Source organism: Pinus tabuliformis, chromosome 3_1 (assembly GCF_031772625.1).
Source record: "Pinus tabuliformis cultivar Carrire ecotype Pingquan chromosome 3_1, CPIR1, whole genome shotgun sequence".
NCBI lineage: Eukaryota > Viridiplantae > Streptophyta > Pinopsida > Pinales > Pinaceae > Pinus > Pinus tabuliformis.
Window position 1 is genome coordinate 185929306 of NC_142301.1, and position 21297 is coordinate 185950602.

Consider the following 21297-nt stretch of genomic DNA (forward strand, 5'->3'; position numbering starts at 1 on the left):
TTATAGATCAGGCGATATGTTTATCTCTGGTGCAGGGATACCCATGCACATACCCACATTATGCATGGATCGCATAATGCAATTTTCCCAGGTGTTTAACTTCCTCTGTAGTCAAATGTTTGACTCTAATGGTTAAGGCTCCTTTATAACAATTCCTTTTTATCAGAACACAATCACCCTACCAAACCTCTCTATCGAGATTTTTAACTAGGTCCAAGCCTTTGTGTAAGACTTTACTAAAGTCTTGCTTTAAAATCCTTCTATCAGGGGTTAAGAAACCATTCACATCCTTAGTTAAGACTCTCCTTAACTAACGACCGCATATACATGACCTATCCCTTTAAAACCATTGATTAATGTATATATATCTATATATATATATATATATATATATAGATATATATAACCCCACAAAATCATATCTCTCACTAAATCCCTCAAATCCATTTACAAAGGAAAAACTTGCATTTCTTACCTTTTCCGCCTTCCGTACATTCTCCGCACAGATCTCGAGACATCATCTTCACAATCAGAACCTCACAAGTCCATAGTTATTCCTCGGCCTCTATTGCATCCGATATGTGAACATATTACATAGAACTATGGAAAACTCCACTTTATTGTATAGTCGGATCTCAAGTACTATTCACCGACATATATAAATATATCGGGTCAGCCTTAAGTCGCTCCACTCCTCCGACTTATGAAGTCCGCTTGGCTCGATCACCAATCTCCGATTTATCGGCATCTTGATGCCCTGTCTTCGGCACATCAACACCCCGATATGCGATTAATCCTCCATCGTCGATCCCCTTTTTGATCCAACGGCTCTCATTTCATCGCAATGTCGTAATCGACCGATCCACCCATAAAGACTCCGCCAATGCAATCAATCTCGACCGTTGATCTTTTAGATCTAATGGTTGCTGAGTCTTCTCGCGACTGTTTCCTTTAGTCTTGATTCCGCTTATCTTCAATGAACTCTGTGTTAAAAACGCTTCCCGGCCACACTCTGTCTACAATTATGGGTTCTTATATAATTTCTATGGGAAGGCTTGGATAATTGAGTGAGCATAAAATCGCTCAAACACTGCTAAGGAATTAAGGTTGATCACACTATTTCAACCACTGTCATTCGTAAATTCATGCATAAAACAAAGAAGAAGGCTTAGGTTCTTCCACAGGCATACACACAGAGAAAAGCAAAGGATCCCAATACAAATGGCCTATTAACACATGCACTGAAACGTTTATTCAATATAACACTATTTTTAGAGTCTCGCCCTCTAGATTGACAACAACAATAACAAACCCTGTTTTAGTTGAAATCCTCATTCTCTCTTCTCTTGCTAATCTATCTAGCCTCTCTCTCCTACTCTAGCTAACCAACCCCCGAATTATACAAGGAAATCACAATTTATACAAAGAATGGATTCACAACCCAATTCTAGTTCAGAACCAGAAATCTCTCACCTTCTCCTAAAGAGTCTCTTCAGTTCCACTCTTTTCTAAAAAACCACTAAATCAAGTTTTCAGTTTCCTCAATTTCTATTTAAACCAGTTAAATCTAACAATTTGGCCTGATCTCCACACAGGGATAATCAATCAGCCACCATGCCCCTTTTCTCATATTTTACAATAAATAAACACTCTCACATATTTAAATAAAAATTAATTAAACTCTTGCCTTCCAACGCGTTGCTAGTCACAACATGTGATCATGCTATCACATTGGTGACTAGGCTTGAATGCTCTTGCATCAGACTCCCAAAGTTGAAAGTTTCCATGGAATCCTGTTCATGAGTCTTTCTACTTCCTCTGTTGTAAACTTCATTAGAATTTGTTACCCAACTGGTTACCTGATCCTTTTCATCTGCAAGTGTATTTTCTACCTCCTTTGTTTCTCGTGGTTGCCAAAATTTGTGTTGTGGACGTCTTTTTACTTTGCATTCATAAGCATCTCCTTTCCATAATGTTTTGGTGCTGATGCCCTGTATAAACACCTCCTCAAACAACATAAATCTCTGCTTCTCTATCCATTGTTGTCCTGTCATTATACCAATAGAATTGATCTCTATCTTCATGTATTTTCTCTTGTCCTGTACCTGACTGTTCCTTTTAACTTCTGACTCGATCCTCAGCATCTCCTTCTGTCTATAGACCAATTTCTTTATGTTGTTTTGTATATCCTTCCATCTTCCCTTGATTTGTTGACTTTGACAATTCTTTATACCCATTATCTTTGTAGTATTCATCATCCATCTATCAAACAACTTAAGTAGAGTTCTTCCAATCTCAAAAGAAGATTGGGCATTGTTTAATACAAGAACATATAGCCTTTCAACTATATATTGTCCTCTGGCTACAAATATTTTAATTATTGAGCTTTGTTCAATTTCCTCCATTCTCCTATCAAACTTAGTTGAACTGTTCACCCAATTTTCCAATTGCATCCTCAATATAAACTCTCGACATTTAGATCTTCTTTGTATTAAGAGAAAAATTTGTCTGTGGACTGCACTTCCACATCTCCTAAAATGTTCTTCCTCTTCTGCAATAACTTTTTTAAGAGCTATGCCAACTCTCCTTCCTCTATTCCAAGCTTCTAAGTCAACTCGTTTCTTACTCTCACCCTCTTGTTTCCATAAGGAAAACTGAATTTCTGCAGCTCCAGAATTTACATCTGCCTTCATATTTATTAGTGCAAACATATCTCTAAGAGTAGTTTGTCCTTCATCCTGAAAACCACATTCAACAATTAATAATTCAAAGTCAGAAAATATATTACCATTTCCATCTCTGTCCTCATTAATTATGCTCCATAAGTTTTCTGATTTGTCATCCTCTTGATGTATATATGACATGTCAAACTTGTCACATTGTCTTGTCTTGAAAAAATCTTCTTTGTCTTCACTTTGTTCTGAATGTTGTCTAAGTTCTGAATTCTATTCTCTGCTCTTCTCCTTGGCCTTCCTTCCTTTCACACTCCTTTTCATTCTTCCTGTTCCTTCCTTACAAATCTGTAAGCCACTGAGTTGCCTTTTCCATTCCTCCTTAGTTTCAATAAAAATCTGCCAATCTCTGAGTTTAGAACCTAAAGTTCTATTTGTTTCCATACAAGAAACAAAATCACCATATACCATAGGTTTCCCATTCCACTGTTGAGTCCCTTTCACAATAGTGAAAATTATTATCATCACCATGAATATCACCTTCCACTATTCCCCTGGGTTGCTCACTGCATATACATAGTTCACAAAAGCGTCCTTACCTTCATCCTCTAAGATTGCCTGTCTATTTTCAGTTTTCTGTTTACACTCACCTTTACTCTTTTGGCATTTTGTATAGATAACATTGTCTTCAATCTTCAACTGTGCATCAGTGTCTACCAACCTCTCTTTGTGTTCCTGTTTATCCTCTTTTCCTTTCTTCTTCATAACATTGAATGGATTAACTGTACCTCCTTGGGTTAAATTTTGTTTATAAACCTTGGTTCTATCATCTTCCATAATGCACTCTTTAGTAAGAGTCCTTTCCATTAATGATCCATTATGTCCTTTCAAGATTATTTCTTGTCCATTAACTATCAATACAGGTTCATAATTTTTGAATAAAAATTGAAGAGATAATTCCATTACCTCAAGTGTTTGTACTATATCTACACTCTTGTTTTCTCCTTCCATAAGGTCATCTTCATACCTCTTTCCTACTTCTCCTTTTGCAATTTGCAACTCCCTTTTCTCTTCAGACTGTCTGCGATCTTTTTGCCAAGTCTTACTAGATGCATCATCTTCATCTTCTTTAGTAGTCTTCAACATTTTTCCTTCTCAAGTGTCCATGAACACATGGTCAATCAATAACTGTTCTATTACTTCCATTTCCTCTAACAACTTCATTTCTTCAGCAACTTGCATAAACATATCTTGTAAAGGTTGTTCATCACCTGCGTACATGCACAAATCATTAGTTTCAATAATACTTGTCCAACAGTTCAGGAAATTATCAATGATTCCTTCCTCAGTAAGGTAAACCTCTTGCTTGTGTCTGCAATAGCTATCTTCCATCTCTAACTCAGATGCTCTGAGTTCTCTTCTTAGTTTGATATACTTTCTCCTCTTTACTTGTTTCCTGCAACAGCTTCCACTTTATCTTCTTTCTTTTCATAGTCCAACCATATCTCTGGTTTCCTTCACATTTTTCTAGCAGCACTATCATGTTATCCATAATTATCTTCAGTTCTGTAATTTCTCTGTCAAATACCTCTTGACTCATCTTCTCTCCTTTGCCTTGTTCCTTGGCATCCTCCTTTCCTCTGTTATGGCTTCTCTCTAAACCCCTACTATGACTATCAATAGTCATTTCCTCATTATCTCTATGAGCTTCTCACTCACTATGAGCTGCACTAAGCCTCTGTGACAACAAGTCCTTCTTGTTGTCACTTACCTCACCAATCCCTTCTTTGGACTTGGCCTTTTGGTAAGCACTAGTTCTCTATCTCTAGAACCTCTTCAGCATTCTCTTCTGCTCTCTTTAGGCTTGTATCCTCAACTCACCTTCTCTTGAGAACACTTTAACTGTTCTCCCTGTCCAACTTTCAGCTGGAATATTTAGGTTCACTGCCACTAACACAACTCCTCTCTTTCTTCACACAGTCTGCTACTGTGTGTTGCTGCTACCACTCTCTTCCCTTTATAAAAACAATTCAAATGAACCAATCATCAAAATACAACTCATACCTACTGATCTATCTCTTTCATCTTGCTCTGGCTGGACAATACACATGCTGCTTTACCTTTCGTTGTCTGCACTTCAATCCTTCTTTCAACCAAATTCCTATTCTTGCTGAATACATCCATATTCACTTTCTTTCCTTACAATAGTTTTGTTGCAATTTCATTGCCTGCATTCACCTACACATACCATTAAAGCTTTAAAACTTAACAGATCCTTTCTGATCCTAGCTTCCTCAAATCCCTTTTTCCACAATCTCTCTTGAATAACCAACTGAAGTCTTCATTGCCTGTAACATGTCAGAATTCTTCTATGCATGACTCCTTGTGCTCTTTGTTCTCCCTCTGTGTCAGATCCATTACAATGCCAGTTATATATGCTGGAAAATAAAATTCAGTCCCTCAATCAATCTCCACAGAGCATTAATCTTGCTCTGATACCAAAAATGGTGCAGGGATACCCCTGCACATACCCACAGTATGCATGGATTGCATAATGCAATTTTCCCAGGTGTTTAACTTCCTCTGTAGTCAAATGTTTGACTCTAATGGTTAAGGCCCCTTTATAACAATTCATTTTTATCGGAACATAATCACCCTGCCAAACCTCTCTATTGGGATTTTTAACTAGGCCCAAGCCTTTGTGTAAGACTTTACTAAAGTCTCCCTTTAAAATCCTTCTATCGGGGCTTAAGAAACCCTTCACATCCTTAGTTAAGCCTCTCCTTAACTAACGACTGCATATACATGACCTTTCCCTTTAAAACCATTGATTAATATATATATAACCCCACAAAATCATATCTTGCACTAAATCCCTCAAATCCATTTATAAAGGAAAAAACCGCATTTCTTACCTTTTCCGCCTTTCGTACATTCTCTGCACAGATCTCGAGACATCATCTTCGCAATCGGAAACTCACAAGTCCACAGTTATTCCTCGCCCTCTATCGCATCCGATATGCGAACATATTACATAGAACTATGGAAAACTCCACTTTATTGTATAGCCGAATCTCAAGTACTATTCGCCGGCATATATAAACATATCGGGTCCACCTTAAGTTGCTCCAATCCTTCGACAACCGAACTCCACTTGGCCTGATCGCCGATCTCTGATTTATCGGTGATCGCTATATCGGCATCCCTATGCCCTGTCTTTGGCACATCAACACCCCAATATGCGATTAACCCTCCACCGTCGATCCCCTTTTTGATCCAACGACTCTCATTTCATCGCAATGTCGTAATCACCTTATCCACCCATAAAGACTCTGCCCGTTAGGCCCCTATACTACTAGTGTAACCCCTTATTGTTATTAGTATAACCCACTTATTATATTGATGTACCCATGTAGTGCCCATATTGTTACTATTGTGCCCCATAGAAGCCCACTATTGTTATTATTGTGCCCTTACATTATTATTGTTATGTTGGCTCTGATTATGTTATGGACCCTTAGACTCCTATATATAGAAAGGAGGTCTTTTCATTTGTATCATCCAAGAATTGTTCATTTATGTAATGTAAAGGAGGTTTCCCCCTCGAAGAGGCTGAATTCTAAGGCGTTGATCTATCTTTTCTATCTTTTCTTGAGCTGGTTTCATAACATTTGGTATCAGAGCTTTGGATTCTAGGGTTTTGCTGCTCCAAACAGGTCATCGTGGAATTTTCGCTATAACTTTTTTTTTGTGACGTTTCAGAAGTCGCAAAAAAAACCCATTTGACACAAAATCTCGCTGAACCTTGGGTCCGCAGTTCAGAGCTTTTCATGTGATATGTTCGGAGATATGATCTAAGGAAGTTTGTATTTTTGCAGAAAGATGACGGACTGTAGTTTTTTGTATATTTGTTTCAGATCCAAAGGTCAAAACAGTGACACGTGGCACTTCATACAAGTTCGCTCTTCTGGAAAGGTCTATAATCAGGTCATCTTGGGAGATTGTGCATAACTCTTTCTTAGAGAATCCAATTTGGATCAAACTTGTGGCATTGGAAAGAGGACACATAGGGCTACCATAGATCTCAATTTTAGAACTTAAAGATATGAAAGTACAGAGTTATAATCATTCCAAGGTCGAGCTCCTAAAATCAAGAAAAGCCAAGATGAGGAAGTTTGATGGCAAGGATCCGGTAAATTGGATACTTCAGATGGAGCAATATTTTGATCTACATGGTGTACAATTGTTACAAAAGGTATGTATTGCATCTTCATATTTAGAACCAGATCAATTTTTATGGTACGAAGGGCTTTGTTCTCATAAACAAATTTTTACGTGGTCAATTTTCACGGAGGAAATGATAGCATATTATGTGGATACAAAGAGCAACACCTTCTTTAGAGCAGCATCACAAGAATTGGAAAGAGTAAAAGGGCTTTGTGACATAGTGGAAAGAAAAATTATGGAAACCAGGAGGCGTACCCCTCACAACTATAAAGATGGAAGTGTTGCTTCTCCTAGCCTTCCACAACCTACAAGGGTTACACCACAACAATTGGAAGAAAAAAGAGAAAAGGGCTTTGTTACAATTGTGATAGAAAATGTACTAAAGGTCATAAGTGTGCTGAGAAGAAATTATTTTACATAGAATATGAAGAGGAGGAAGAAAAGAATCAAGAAACATCAAAATAAGAAGATATACGCCAGGACCCCACCCCAGAGAAAGAAGAAATGAATCAGACCATATCTTGTAAAGCATTGGAAAGAATTACCACTCCTAAAACTCTCAAGATAGAAGGACATATCAAGAAGAAAAATGTGCAAGAAGTGAAAGATCACATCGAGAAAGAAGAAATGAATCTAACCATATCTTGTAATTCATTGTTCGAAATTACCACTCCTCAAACTATCAAGATAGAAGGACATATCAAGAAGAAAAATGTTCAAAAAGTGAAAGATCACATCGAGCATCAAGAAATGAATCCGACCATATCTTGTAAAGGATTGGAAGAAATTACCACTCCTCAAACTCTAGAGATAGAAGGACATATCAAGAAGAAAAAGGTTCAAGCAGTGAAAGATCACATCGAGCATCAACAACAAGTTCTCCAACTTTTAAAGGATAATGCCACTTCGGTGCAAAATCAAATGAAACAACAGGTAGATAAACATTGTAGTGAAAAATGTTTAGATGTAGGTGATTGGGCATTTTTACTGCTACATCTCAAGCAAGCTATTTATGAGAAGGAAATGTTGGCAATACTACATGCACTTAAAAAATGGCGACCTTACCGAATGGTAAGACTCTTCAAGGATGAGGATGTGGAAGCATTGTTTTGTGCTATTTGTATTATCCAACCAGATTGGATAAACGAAGCAAGGGATGAATGGAAGAAGGACGAAAAAGTATGGCCACTTATTCAAAAGTTGCAAAAGATCCCAATTCAAACAATATTGCCAGAAATTGAAGAGGAAGGAAAAATCATATTGGAACCTGGAGCAATCATAGAAACAAGAACCCGATAGCTACGAAATCGATCAATTTCAGAGTACCTCTTAAAGTGGAAGAACTTACCCGCTGAAGATTCCACATGGGAGGACAAGAATTTTATACAGAAGCATCAAGAACTACTCAAGCGTTGAGGACAACGCTTTTTGAAGGGGAGGGGCATGTTAGGCCCCTATACTACTAGTGTAACCCCTTATTGTTATTAGGATAACCCACTTAATATATTGATGTACCCATGTAGTGCCCATATTGTTACTATTGTGCCCCATAGAGGCCCACTATTGTTATTATTGTGCCCTTACATTATTATTGTTATGTCGGCTCTGATTATGTTATGGCCCCTTCGACTCCTATATATAGAAAGGAGGTCTTTTCATTTGTATCATCCAAGAATTGTTCATTTATGTAATGTAAAGGAGGTTGCCCCCTCGAAGAGGCTGAATTCTAAGGCGTTGATCTATTTTTTCTATCTTTTCTTGAGCTGGTTTCATAACACTGCCAATGCAATCAATCTCTACCGTTGATCTTTTAGATCTAATGGTTGATGAGTCTTCTCGCCACTGTTTCCTTTAGTCTTGATTCCGCTTATCTTCAATGAACTCTGCGTTAAAAACGCTTCCTAGCCACACTCTGTCTGCAATTATGGGTTCTTATATAATTCTCTGGGAAGGTTTAGATAATTGAATGAGCATAAAAACGCTCAAATACTGCTAAGGAATTAAGGTTGATCACGCTATTTCAACCACTATCATTCGTAAATTCATGCATAAAACAGAGAAGAAGGTTTAGGTTCTTCTGCAGGCATACGCACAGAGAAAAGCAAAGGATCCCAATACAAATGGCCTATTAACACATGCACTGAAACATTTATTCAATATAACACTATTTTCAGAGTCTCGCCCTCTGGCTTGACAACAGCAATAACAAACCCTGTTTCAGTTGAAATCCTCGCTCTCTCTTCTCTTGCTAATCTATCCAGCCTCTCTCTCCTACTCTAGCTAACCAACCCCTGAATTATACAAGGAAATCACAATTTATACAAAGAATGGATTCATGACCCAATTCTGGTTCAGAACCAGAAATCTCTCACCTTCTCCTAAAAAGTCTCTTCAGTTCCACTCTTTTCTAAACAACCACTAAATCAAGCTTTCAGTTTCCTCAATTTCTATTTAAACCAATTAAATCTAACAGTTTGGCCTGATTTCCACACAGGGAGAATCAATCATCCACTATGCCCCTTTTCTCATATTTTACAATAGATAAACACTCACATATTTAAATAAAAATTAATTAAACTCTTGCCTTCAAACCCCTTGCTAGTCACAACATGTGATCATGCTATCACAATGCTGACTAGGCCTGAATGCTCCTGCATCAATCTTAGATGTAAATTCCACAATGAAATTTACATTATATCGCCCTGCAAGAACAACAATAGATACAAAAACTAAAGAATGGATAGAAGATGAAGAAGATATACAACCTATTTTCACTACTGAACAAGTAAAGGAGGAAGACCAACTTTTAAATTTACTGGAAAATAATGAATCTTCTCACATTATGATCGTAATCGAAATGAGCATCTCTCATCTAAATAAGTATCATTTCTCTCCATGGAAAAATTTGTGAATTCCTCGATAGAAATCTTTCCAGGAAAAGCCTTCAATGTCAATGAAAACCTGGAAGAAGTGCAAAAGAATCAATTGATAGAACTTTTACAAAAAAATTCTTCTTCTTTTGCATGGGAATACACTAACATGAGAGGGATTGATCCAAAAACTTGCATACACCATATCTACATTGAACAAACTGCAAGACCAGTTAAACAACCTCAGTGAAGAATGAACCAAAACCTAAAAGAAATTGTTAAGGAAGAATTGCAGAAACTGTTAAATGTAAATTTCATCTATCCAATATCTGACAGTCAATGTGTTTCACCCCTAGTAATTTGTTCCTAAAAGGAATGGAAAATGGAGAGTATGCATCAATTACTGGGAATTAAACAAAGAAACATTAAAATACCACTTTCCGTTACCTTTCATAGACCAGGTATTAGACACTTTAGCAGGGAAAAAATATTTTTCCTTCTTGGACGAGTTTAGTGGATATAACCAAATTCAAGTAGCCCCTGAAGATCAAGATAAAACCACATTCACTTCTCCATGGGGAAGTTATGCCTACCGGGTACTTCCATTTGGGTTATGTAATTCTCCAGCAACATTCCGAAGAGCAGTCCTCGACATTTTCTCTGACCTTATCCATGATTGTGTGGAAGTAGACATGGATGATTTCACAGTCTATGGGGATTATTCCAATGAAGCACTGGAAAATTTAGAAAAAGTCTTAATAAGATGTAAAGAAACAAATCCTTCACTAAGCCATGAAAAATGCTTCATGATGTTTAATGAAGGAATTGTTTTAGGTCATCATATTTCAAGAGATGGAATCAAAGTAGACTCATCTAAAGTTGAAGTCATTTCTAAGTTATCAGTGCCAAGTTGTCAAAAGGATGTTAGAAGTTTTCTCGGTTTTACTGGATACTATAGAAAATTTATAGAAAACTTTACAAAAATTGCATCCCCACTCTTTAAACTACTCACCAAAGACTGTGAATTCAGTTGGGATTTTGAATGTCAAGCTGCCTTTGAAACTTTGAAAAAAAATTCTGAAGCACCCACCTTAAAAGGAACTAACTCGAAATTGTCTTTCCATATCTCAACAGATGCTTCATATTCAACCTTAGGAGTTGTGTTAGGACAAAAGGATCTTACTCCTTATGCAATCTATTATACCAATAAAAATTTAACTCCTGCAGAGTTAAATTATACTGTAAACGAAAAGGAGTTTTTAGCTGTAGTTCATTCCATTAACAAATTCAGACATTATATAACTGGCTATGAAACATTTGTTCACACATACCATTTTGCCATTAGATACTTAATGAATAAACTAGTCACCAATGGAAGAATAATTAGATGGCTCATACTTTTACAAGAATTCAACATAACCATCTAGATAGACCAGGAAAATAGAACACAATTGTTGACTTTCTATCTAGAATACAAAATGAAAATAATGATCAACCAGTAGAAGACAAACTTCTTGATGAATATCTTTTTGCAGTATCTACTAAATCACCTTGGTATGTAGATATTACTAACTATTTGGCCACAGGAAAAATGCCATTTCATTTGTATCCTAGAGAGAAGAGAAGAATAGTCCACAACAACACATCTTATTCATGGATAAATGAAGAATTATATAAGACAGGACCAGATCTCATCATCAGAAGATGTGTTCAGGAGGACAAAATACCGGAGATACTAAAATCTTGTTACGATGAGCCATGTGGAGGACATTTTTCTGATAGGAGAATTGCTTACAAAATATTGCTTTTAGGATATTATTGGCCTTCCATTTTCAGGGATACCAAGGGATATGTTAAAAGATGTGACAATTTTCAGAGAATGGGAAAACCTACTCTTTCAAATGAAATGCCACTGCAACCACAGGTACTTATCGAACCATTTGAAAAATGGGCACTAGATTTTGTTGGACCGATCAGCCCACCTTCAAAGCAAAAGAATTATATTATGGTATGTATTGATTATGTCACTAAATGAGTAGAAGCTAAAGCACTTCCTTTTGCTACTGAAAATACTGTAGTTTCATTTCTTTTTGAGGATATTTTTATTTGTTTTGGTGTCCCAAGAGAAATTGTAATAGATCAAGGGACACAGTTCACATCCAAACTAGTGTAGAAGCTTGTGGGCCAATACAAGATAAAAAATCGGAAGTCAACTCCATACCATCCACAAGCCAATTGAAAAGTTGAATCCACAAATAAGGTGATTGAGGCTATCCTTACAAAGATTGTACATCTACACAGGAAAGACTGGGTGGGAAAGCTTCCAGAAGCCTTATGGGCCTACAAAACTACATGGAAGAATACTACATGGCATACTCCCTATGAACTTGTTTATGGGAAGCAAGTCTTACTTCTGATAGAGTTCCAGATCCAGACCTATAAGACAATAGTCCAGTTAGATCTTGACTTGTTAGAAGCCCAGAAGAAAAGGATGACACAATTAAATGAGCTTGATGAAATCAGACAAGAGGCCTTCCAGAGAACCAACTTAGTGCAACAACATAGGTCAAGATGGCATGATAAGTACATTAAAGAAAGGAAGTTTCATCTGGGAGATTGGGCATTGCTCTTTGATTCAAAATTCAAAAATTTTCAAGGGAAATTCCAAACCCATTGGCTTGGACCTTATGAAATTGAGAATGTCTTTGACAATGGTGCAGTTAGAATCAGGACTATTAACAAAGAGAAAACTCCTCTATTAGTAAATGGACATCGACTCAAGCTTTACCAGAAACCATTAACGAAAGAGGAATTTGTTAAAATGTTTCAAGATAATTTAGAACTGAAGATGGTCAAGAAGAATTCTTCTTCTTTTCCACCTTAGAAATTTCTACTCAGTTTGCTCTTAAATATATATATCTATATATATATATATTAAAAATTTGTATAAACATGAAAACCAACATCTTGTTGGCATGTTTGTATAGAAAATTTAAATTGAAAACCAATTTGTTGGCACTTCAAATTTTCTTTTCAAAAAAAATAAAATAATAAAGTTCATCTACTAAAGCCTTCTTTCTCTTAGCTGCAGAATCAACAACTTTCCGCAGCTTGGATAACTTTCCATAGCTTGGACAAGTTTCCGTAGCTAAAACAAGTTTCTGTAGCCTAATAATTTTTTTTGAAGTCTACAAAGATGCTTGGTGATTTGGATTAAAGGACAATTAACAACAAGGTATCTGCAGGAGATCAAAGGACAACAAATAAGGTTAGTAAAAGAAGATCAAAGGTACGTGTTGCTTTAATTTAACAATAGGGAAGGTTATATAGCATATATGACTAAGAAGATACAGTACTAAAATGCAATCATTATAACCTAAGGATAATGGCTGCCTAACAAGATACCATATACCACCACTTAAAAATTCATGTCATGACCTTATTCAAAATATGTCGAAGTAATTACCAAATCATAATTTTAAATGCACCTAACGGTTGAATTCATCCCTCTAATCCCTATGATAATCCATTTGTTCTCCCCTATTCTTATACTCCTTTGAACTTTCATAGCCACTCCATCTTTCCGCCATCTAGCAAACCCTACCAGCTCCATTTTCCTGTCAAGGTAGCCAATCTTCGAGGCAAAGCATCCTTTGGAATGGGGATAATTGTTAGAGCTGAGCTAGTAGGGAAGCAATTCTTGGACGAGTACCCACAAACTAGGGAGTTGCTGCAAAGGAGACAATGGTTGCAGTTCATTGAAAAATTTAATGGCTTCCACAAGGAAGTAACCAAGACATTTGCATGCTCATTCGATGGAATTGAGGACAAAATTGGGGACATTAAGCTCACAATAATAGAGTCTATGATCGCTGAGGCTACCGAGCTGCCAAGGAATGGAGAAAAATGGTTTAAAAACAGGGGGATTGATAGCGAGGACTGGAAAGTCTTACTCAAGAATCCAAACATGGACACTACAGTCTACAAGAAAGGTATTCCCAGCACCACTCTTAAAAAAAAATGGAGAAACTTATTACTTGTGCTTCAAAAGTTTTTCACTTGTGAGGGTAGGTTTAGGCAAATGTATTTTTATCACGTTAGGATGATGATGCACTTCTTTGAGGATCATCAGATGAACCTCCCTTATTTCCTCTTAAATAGCCTCAAGAAAATGTCTACAAATGTTCAAAAGAAAATTCAGTGTATAGAAAACACCATGTATCATCATGGCCTGATAAAAATATTGGTCAAATTTCATCTCCAAAGTATAGGGGATAACTGGGAGAGTTTCCTAGTAAGGAACCACTTTGAAGAAAAATCCCCATGAAAAAGCAAGTAGAAGCAGGGCCCTCAAAGGGAGGAAGAGAACCATGGAAGTGATAAAGGAACAGGCACCTCAAACTCAGAAAGAAGTATCAGAAGAAGAGTTGCCTATAGTAAATATTTTGCAAAGAATGAAGAGGGAAAACCCAAGTACAAAGAAATCCAACCCAAGTAAAGAAAAATTCTCACAAACTAAGACCCCTCCTCTACAAGAAAAATCAGAGAATAAAAGGAGGAAAGTGCAGAAAATACAAACCCTAGGATTGAGGAGGAGCACAAGGTTGAGCACGATCCCACAAACAACCTCAAAAACTACAAAATACATTAATCTTGAGGATAAGGAGCAAAATGAAAAGGAGCCAACTGAAAATGAGCCAACAAAGAATACTCCAATAGGTAATGAGCCAACAGAGAACGAGCCAATAGGGGATGAGCCATTTGAAAGCCCTGGAAATTCTCCAACAAGGTCACCAAGATCATCACCACAACCATACAGCTCACTTTTAAGAAGCCTAGTTCATAGTCCGGGTATTGACCCCGCTCAACAGGAAATATATGACTATATAGAGTCACTGGAGAGGAAAGAGACAATAACAAAGGAAACAATTCAAAGCCCTGGAGAAGGGAGCAATTAGGTAAATGAACAATCATCCTCAAACATCTTAAAGCATGAGATATTTGAACTAGAAACATTGAACTGGTACCTCAAAAATGAGAATCAAGCATTGAAGACACAGAGTGAGATCCAGATTGCAAAGAGAGACAATCTGATCCTTCATCTAAGCTTGTGGTATAAGAAAAACAAAAAGTTGAAGAAAGAAAACATAATAATGTAGAGAGAGATTATCAGTTTAAAGTATAAAATTCTCATGGGAAAGCCTAGAATGCCGATCACAGCCAAAAAGAATAAAATGGAGAAACATGGAGATGATAAGCAAGAGTCACAAGTGAATGACAAGGAAGAAGTGTATGAGGACATACGACATCTCTAGTCTAGGGGGAATGTAGAGTCTGAAGATTGTCCTACCATGACATCCTTTTTTCCTAATGATCCTCTCTTTTCCTATATATTTACCACCTAAATAAAGCCATATCCACTAGGTTTTGATGAAGGTATGCAATAATATGTCGTCTTGTTCATATTTAACTTTATACCCTATTGTTTTATTAAATTTTGCAATTGGCTACCGAATCAGTCTGTTTCCGCAGCTAATCTAGGTATTTGTAGCTGTCTCCATTGTTTGCAAGGTTCCAAAGTTCCAAGTCAGCAGTGAAGCATGCAGATGGATAGAGGATGGCTCCCTCATGGATCCCTTCCTATCCCATCGAAACTGTTCACTAATATAAGTGTAGGAGATCACGATCAAACTCCAAGTCAATCGACGGATTAATGCAGAACAGAACACGAGATTGATTGAAACCTTATCATTTTGCTTTCGGAATAGAAAAGCAAAGGTTTAGTGATATAAATTTAGATAGGATAGAGATATTAGGCTTGAATTATTCATGCATTTATGCCAAGAGACCTGTTATAAAACTTATGGCCGCACTGTGATTTGGGTGCACACCGAATGATGTAATTTTGAACAGTTTGTGAATTATGTTTGAGTAGAATTGGTTTTGTGTGTATGCGTTGTGTTGGTTGGAAGCTATGAACTCTTATGTGGAGGCCTCCTACAAACAGTGACAGGTTTTAATCATTTGCAATACGTTTTCCTTTCATTCTTCAAATGCTCTCTTTTGTGTGAAAATGCAGCGTAATGATTGTGCCACCGAGTTATTATTTGCATAAGTACTTTCATTTGCTTTATACCTAGTTTAGTCTGTTATTTAATTTTCTTTATACCTGGTACAACATGGTCATTTCATTTTCTTATTATCTAACATAATTGAAGTGTGTTTAATTCATAATGTAGATGTTGCTTGGGTTATTTTGTTTCAGCAAAAATTGAATAAGTAAAAGAGTGGGAGTTCTCTCCTAAACAATTGAGTTCAGACAATATTTCTTCATAACTGATAGAATAAGTTTCTTTTTTTTCACTTAGTGAATTAGAAGCTACAGCATAAATATTTAGGATAAAAAATCCCAAAATAATTTGATACAAGTAGGATCACTCTCATTTCATTTGCAAACTAATTAGATAGAAATTAACTCCTAGGAAACTTAGCCAGCATCTTTAAGAATTATGACACTAATATAATTGACAAACACCACCTCCATATCCATCTTAAGTTTACATTCTAACAAATACATAACGACCTAAAGAATAACTTCTAAGCACATATTGTGTACATGTACTTCATTAGTCTACGCACCCTGGTTGACAATTTATGATTGACAATTCAAAGACATTGAATTGACCAAACAGTCTCATTATGAAAATCAACCATGGTCAACCATTGTCAATCATTGTTAACCATGGTCAATCATGGTACACTATGGTCGAATGTCACATTGTGACAAAGATTGTCTCAATATGAAAATAAAATATGGTCAACCATAACCTAACATTGCATTGTGACAAAGATTGTCTCAACATGAAAATCAAATATGGTCAACCATAGCCTAACATTGCTTTGTGACAAAGATTGTCTCAATATGAAAATCAACCATATAAACCATGGTCAACCATGTTTATTTTATGGTTTATAATAATTATCTTAGGATTTATGTGCCTTGGGTTTATAATATTAATCACTTGGGTTTATTATCATTCTCTTGGGTTTATAGTCCCTTGGGGTTTTATTAATCTAAGGGTTCATTCAGCCATGTCAATCATGGTCAACCATGGTTGAATGTCACATTGTGACAAAGATTGTCTTAATATGAAAATCAAACATGGTCAACTATGGTCAACCTTAGTCTAATGTAACATTATTGAAAATATTGTCTCAATATAAAAATCAACCATGTTTATTTTAGGGTTTATGTACCTTGGGTTTATAATATTAATCCCTTGGGATTTTATTAATCTAAGGGTTCATATTCCTAGGGTATAATATTATCCATAGGGTTTATAATATCATTGGGTTTAATATAAATCATTTGGTTTTATAATCATGGTCAACCATGGTCAAAAGTCACATTGTGGCAAAAATTGTCTCAATATGAAAATCAACCATGGCCAACCATCATTAATCATCATCAACCGTCACCAACAATGGTTAATTGACAACAATGGGAAACCATTGACAACTTTCATCAACCATGGTCCAAAGTCATATTGTGAGAAAGATTGTCTCATAATGAAAATCAATCATGGCCAACCATGGACAATCATGGTCAACCATGGACAATCATGGTCAACCATGGTCAATAACCATGGTCACCTTGTGCCAAATATTATGTCATGGTCCAACGTCACATAGTGACAACCATGGTCTACCATGGTCAATGATGGTCCAATGTCACATCGTTACAAAGATTGTGTCAATATGAAAATTAACCATGGTAAACTATGGTCAACCATATTTATTTTAGGGTTTATAATATTTATCTTAGGTTTCAATATTTATTAGCGATGATCCATCACCATATTCTGACAAAGATTGTCTCAATATGAAAATAAATCATGGTCAACCATTGTCAACCATGGTCAACCACGGTCCAATGTCACATTGTGACAAAGATTGCCTCAATATGAAAATCAACCACGGTCCAACATCACATTGTAACAAAGATTATCTCAATATGAAAATCGACAATGGTAAACCATATTGATTTTAGGGTTTATATTATTTATCGTAGGGTTTATATACCTTCAGTTTATAATATCAAGCCCTTGGGTTTAATATTATTGCATTGGGATTTTAGTATTAATCCCTTGGGTTTATTATTCCATTGAGTTTATAATATCAATCCCTTGGGTTTATTAATCTAAGGGTTCATATTCATAGGGTATAATATTATTCATAGGGTTCATAATATTAATCCTTGGGTTCAATATATATCCATTGGGTTTATAACCATGGCCAACCATGTTCCAACGTGTTGTAGTGAAAACAGAACACCTCCATTTTATTCTATGATAATAAAGTGAAAACATATGTAAATAAAACACAACACATATAATAAGATAATATATGATAAAAACTAATATCAAAGTTTTGCAGAGTGTGTCACTACTTAAAAGTTGCGATGTCTTAAAACTTCCGATCTCCGAACTCTGATATCATATTTCCCCGATCTTCAATTTCCACTCCCTTCGATCCTCCATATCCCTAAAGGCCTCCGATCTTCGATATGTGATAATCCAATACGCCTCCAACCTCTGAAAACCATTCACCTATGATCTCTGATCTTTAACATAATATTCCTTTCAATAAGTGGCCCTGATATGTGTATTAACATTTGTTTAATCGGAATATCGTATCCTCTCTCATATCGAAAGAATTTTCAATGACACTTATGTAAAATCTTCGATATGACTTAATCTTCTGATCACTAATTTAGTTACAAACCCGATAAAGTTATTAAAACAAATTAATTACAATTTTGCATCTGCTCCCTATCGGAGCTATCTAATATTGCCAATATTTTGTGTTGTCTTATTTCAAAAGTTGCGATGATATTTTCTACGATGCCACTAGGTTCTTTCCACTTGTCACTTTCATATGGGGCCGCTGTAATAATAATTGAAAAGTCTATTTTCAATGGTTTTGCGGGAAGTTTGTTATGTTTAGATTTTGATATAGTTTTTGGCTAAGTTTAATAATAGAAATAATAATATCTGTTTGACTGAAATAGGGATGAGCCTAGGGCCAAGAAGGAGGAAGTATCAACTCAATCCGGGATTTCAAAACACTTTTTGTCATGAGACACAATGCAGTTCTGTACTAAGAAGATTGTTATAATAGAGACTAAAAAAGGGCCAACACCGTGAGCGGAAAATCAATGCTTCGGCTAAAGAAAAACACTTAGTTGTGACATTTTCCCAAATTTGGCCCATTTTAAACTAAATACAAAAACGTCGAGATTCGGTCACTTTTTATTTCTCGTTTGTTGAGAAACCGAAGGGATTTGTTAACTTTGTAACTCTGTATAAATACTTGTCTCCAAAATGACATAGAGGAGGTCCCGATCCACACATAGGGGTATTCTCTCTAATAATTCAATTTGTGCCTTCACAATATGGTACAACGTAGACAATTTTATTATAGAGATTGTAGAGAAGTTATGGCTCTGTTATAAAGGGACTTTGCATTATTTCAAGAACTTTCATTAAGGGTCAAAGCTACTCTCATAACTGTGGTAATAAAACTTTGACATGGTTTTAATTAATTATTTTTCTTGTGTACTATTACCGAAACTTAGGATTATTATCTCATTGTCAAAGTTCCATTATTGGTTTTGATATTTATTCTAAACAATATTATGTTTCTTTGATAGTATGCATTATTGTTGTGTCATTAACATTTTTTTGTTGAAGCTTTGTTAAATCTATCTTTTCAGGGTAGAATGAGATCATAATCAATCTTAATTCATTGAAGTATTCTGATGGTGACTGATAACTATTTATTATTCATTTGTAGGCTTAGGAGAGGTCTATCCCATCCTATTTTGAGATAGTTTTCTCATTTTTTAGATTAGTTCTGCATTTACATATTAGTTTGCATCAAGTCCTCTCTTAAAGAGGCAAACAAATAATTTAATTGTGGTTTGATCAGCCTTAATTTGATCAAACATTTGTGTTGATCAATTCCTTTAATTTACATATTTAAAGATTGATATAAAGGAAATGTAACATGATGTATTATAGTTGTAAATAGATTAACTCTTAGTTTAGGTTAGTTTTAAATTATATTAGTTTTAGGTTAGTATTAGATAATAGAGTAACTAGAACCTAACCAGTCAGAACCACCATCTTGAATGGAAAAGGAGCTGCTTTAAGTTCCCGACCAGGTGTTCTCCCCTAATGTTGACAGCGAGAATTTTTGCTGATCAACATTTTTTGGCGCTAGAAGCATGACCCAAAGATTTGTTTTCTTTTGGAGATTTTGTATTTTAAAGTTTTATTTTAATCACAATGGCTCCTCTCAAACTTCCAATTTGGAGTTGTATCTTTGGATGTGCATCTTCCAATCCTCCACCAAAAATAGTAAGTCACTTGTCAAAGGTAAAGTTTAATCGTAAGAGGAATCCTTCTGCATTTGATCATGCCTTGCAATTTATTAAAAAAATTTCAAATTCCATTTATCATGATATTGATGAAGGTATTCTATCCAGGATTTTTACTCTTACATTCTTAGGAAAAGTCAAAATCTGGAGTCAATCTCTTCCAATTGTCTCTATTCACATTTGGGATCAATTTATCACAATGTTCCTTTATCAATTTGATGGATATGATTATGAACAGGTATGCGATGAATTTGAAGACCTACGAAGGTTTCAAAATGAATCTCTCTAATATTTTACTATTAGATTTCAATTAATTTTCTTGAGATTCAAAGCTAAAGATAAACCTTCAGGAAATGAATTGATAGATTGGTTTGAATATATTTGTTCTCTTCCTCCCATTTCAAATCCGTATGAAACAATTGCAAGTTCTGATGACTCATCTTCATAATATTATCACAAACTCTTATTTAGAAGGGCATATTAATCATGATGAAGTGGCCTCGACCATGTATGACAACTTCCCAAATTTAGTACACACCTCTTACAGTGTTAATAATAATCATGCTGATGAGCCATTATCACAAAAATTGCAATAATTTGACAAACAACTACAAGAAGAAATCAATAATAAAATTGAAGGACCATCTCCCACAAAATATGAAAATCACCATGAATTAAATTTAGAAAATCAGATTATAAATCAACAAGTACAAGCAGAAACTGAAATTTCCAATAATATGTAACCCGCTGTACAAATTTTTGAATTTGATCATGTTGATCAAATAAAAAATTTAGTGAAGTGAGGGAACATTCTTCAAGAAAGCACAATTAGCCAAGTGAATGACCTTGAATTTGAAATTTTCAATGAACAAAATGCACACGAATTCACAAATAGAGATATTTTTAAATTCATTTCTTTTGATTTTCATTTTCACCTTTATCCTGATATTTTTGGTCATAGCAATCTATCCCCTCTTTGCCTTAATGTTATTCTAGAAAACAAAGAGGATGATATGAATGAATGCCAATTAGTTTTTATCAAGATAGAGAATCATTCATTGATCATTCTTCTGGCATTAATGAACAT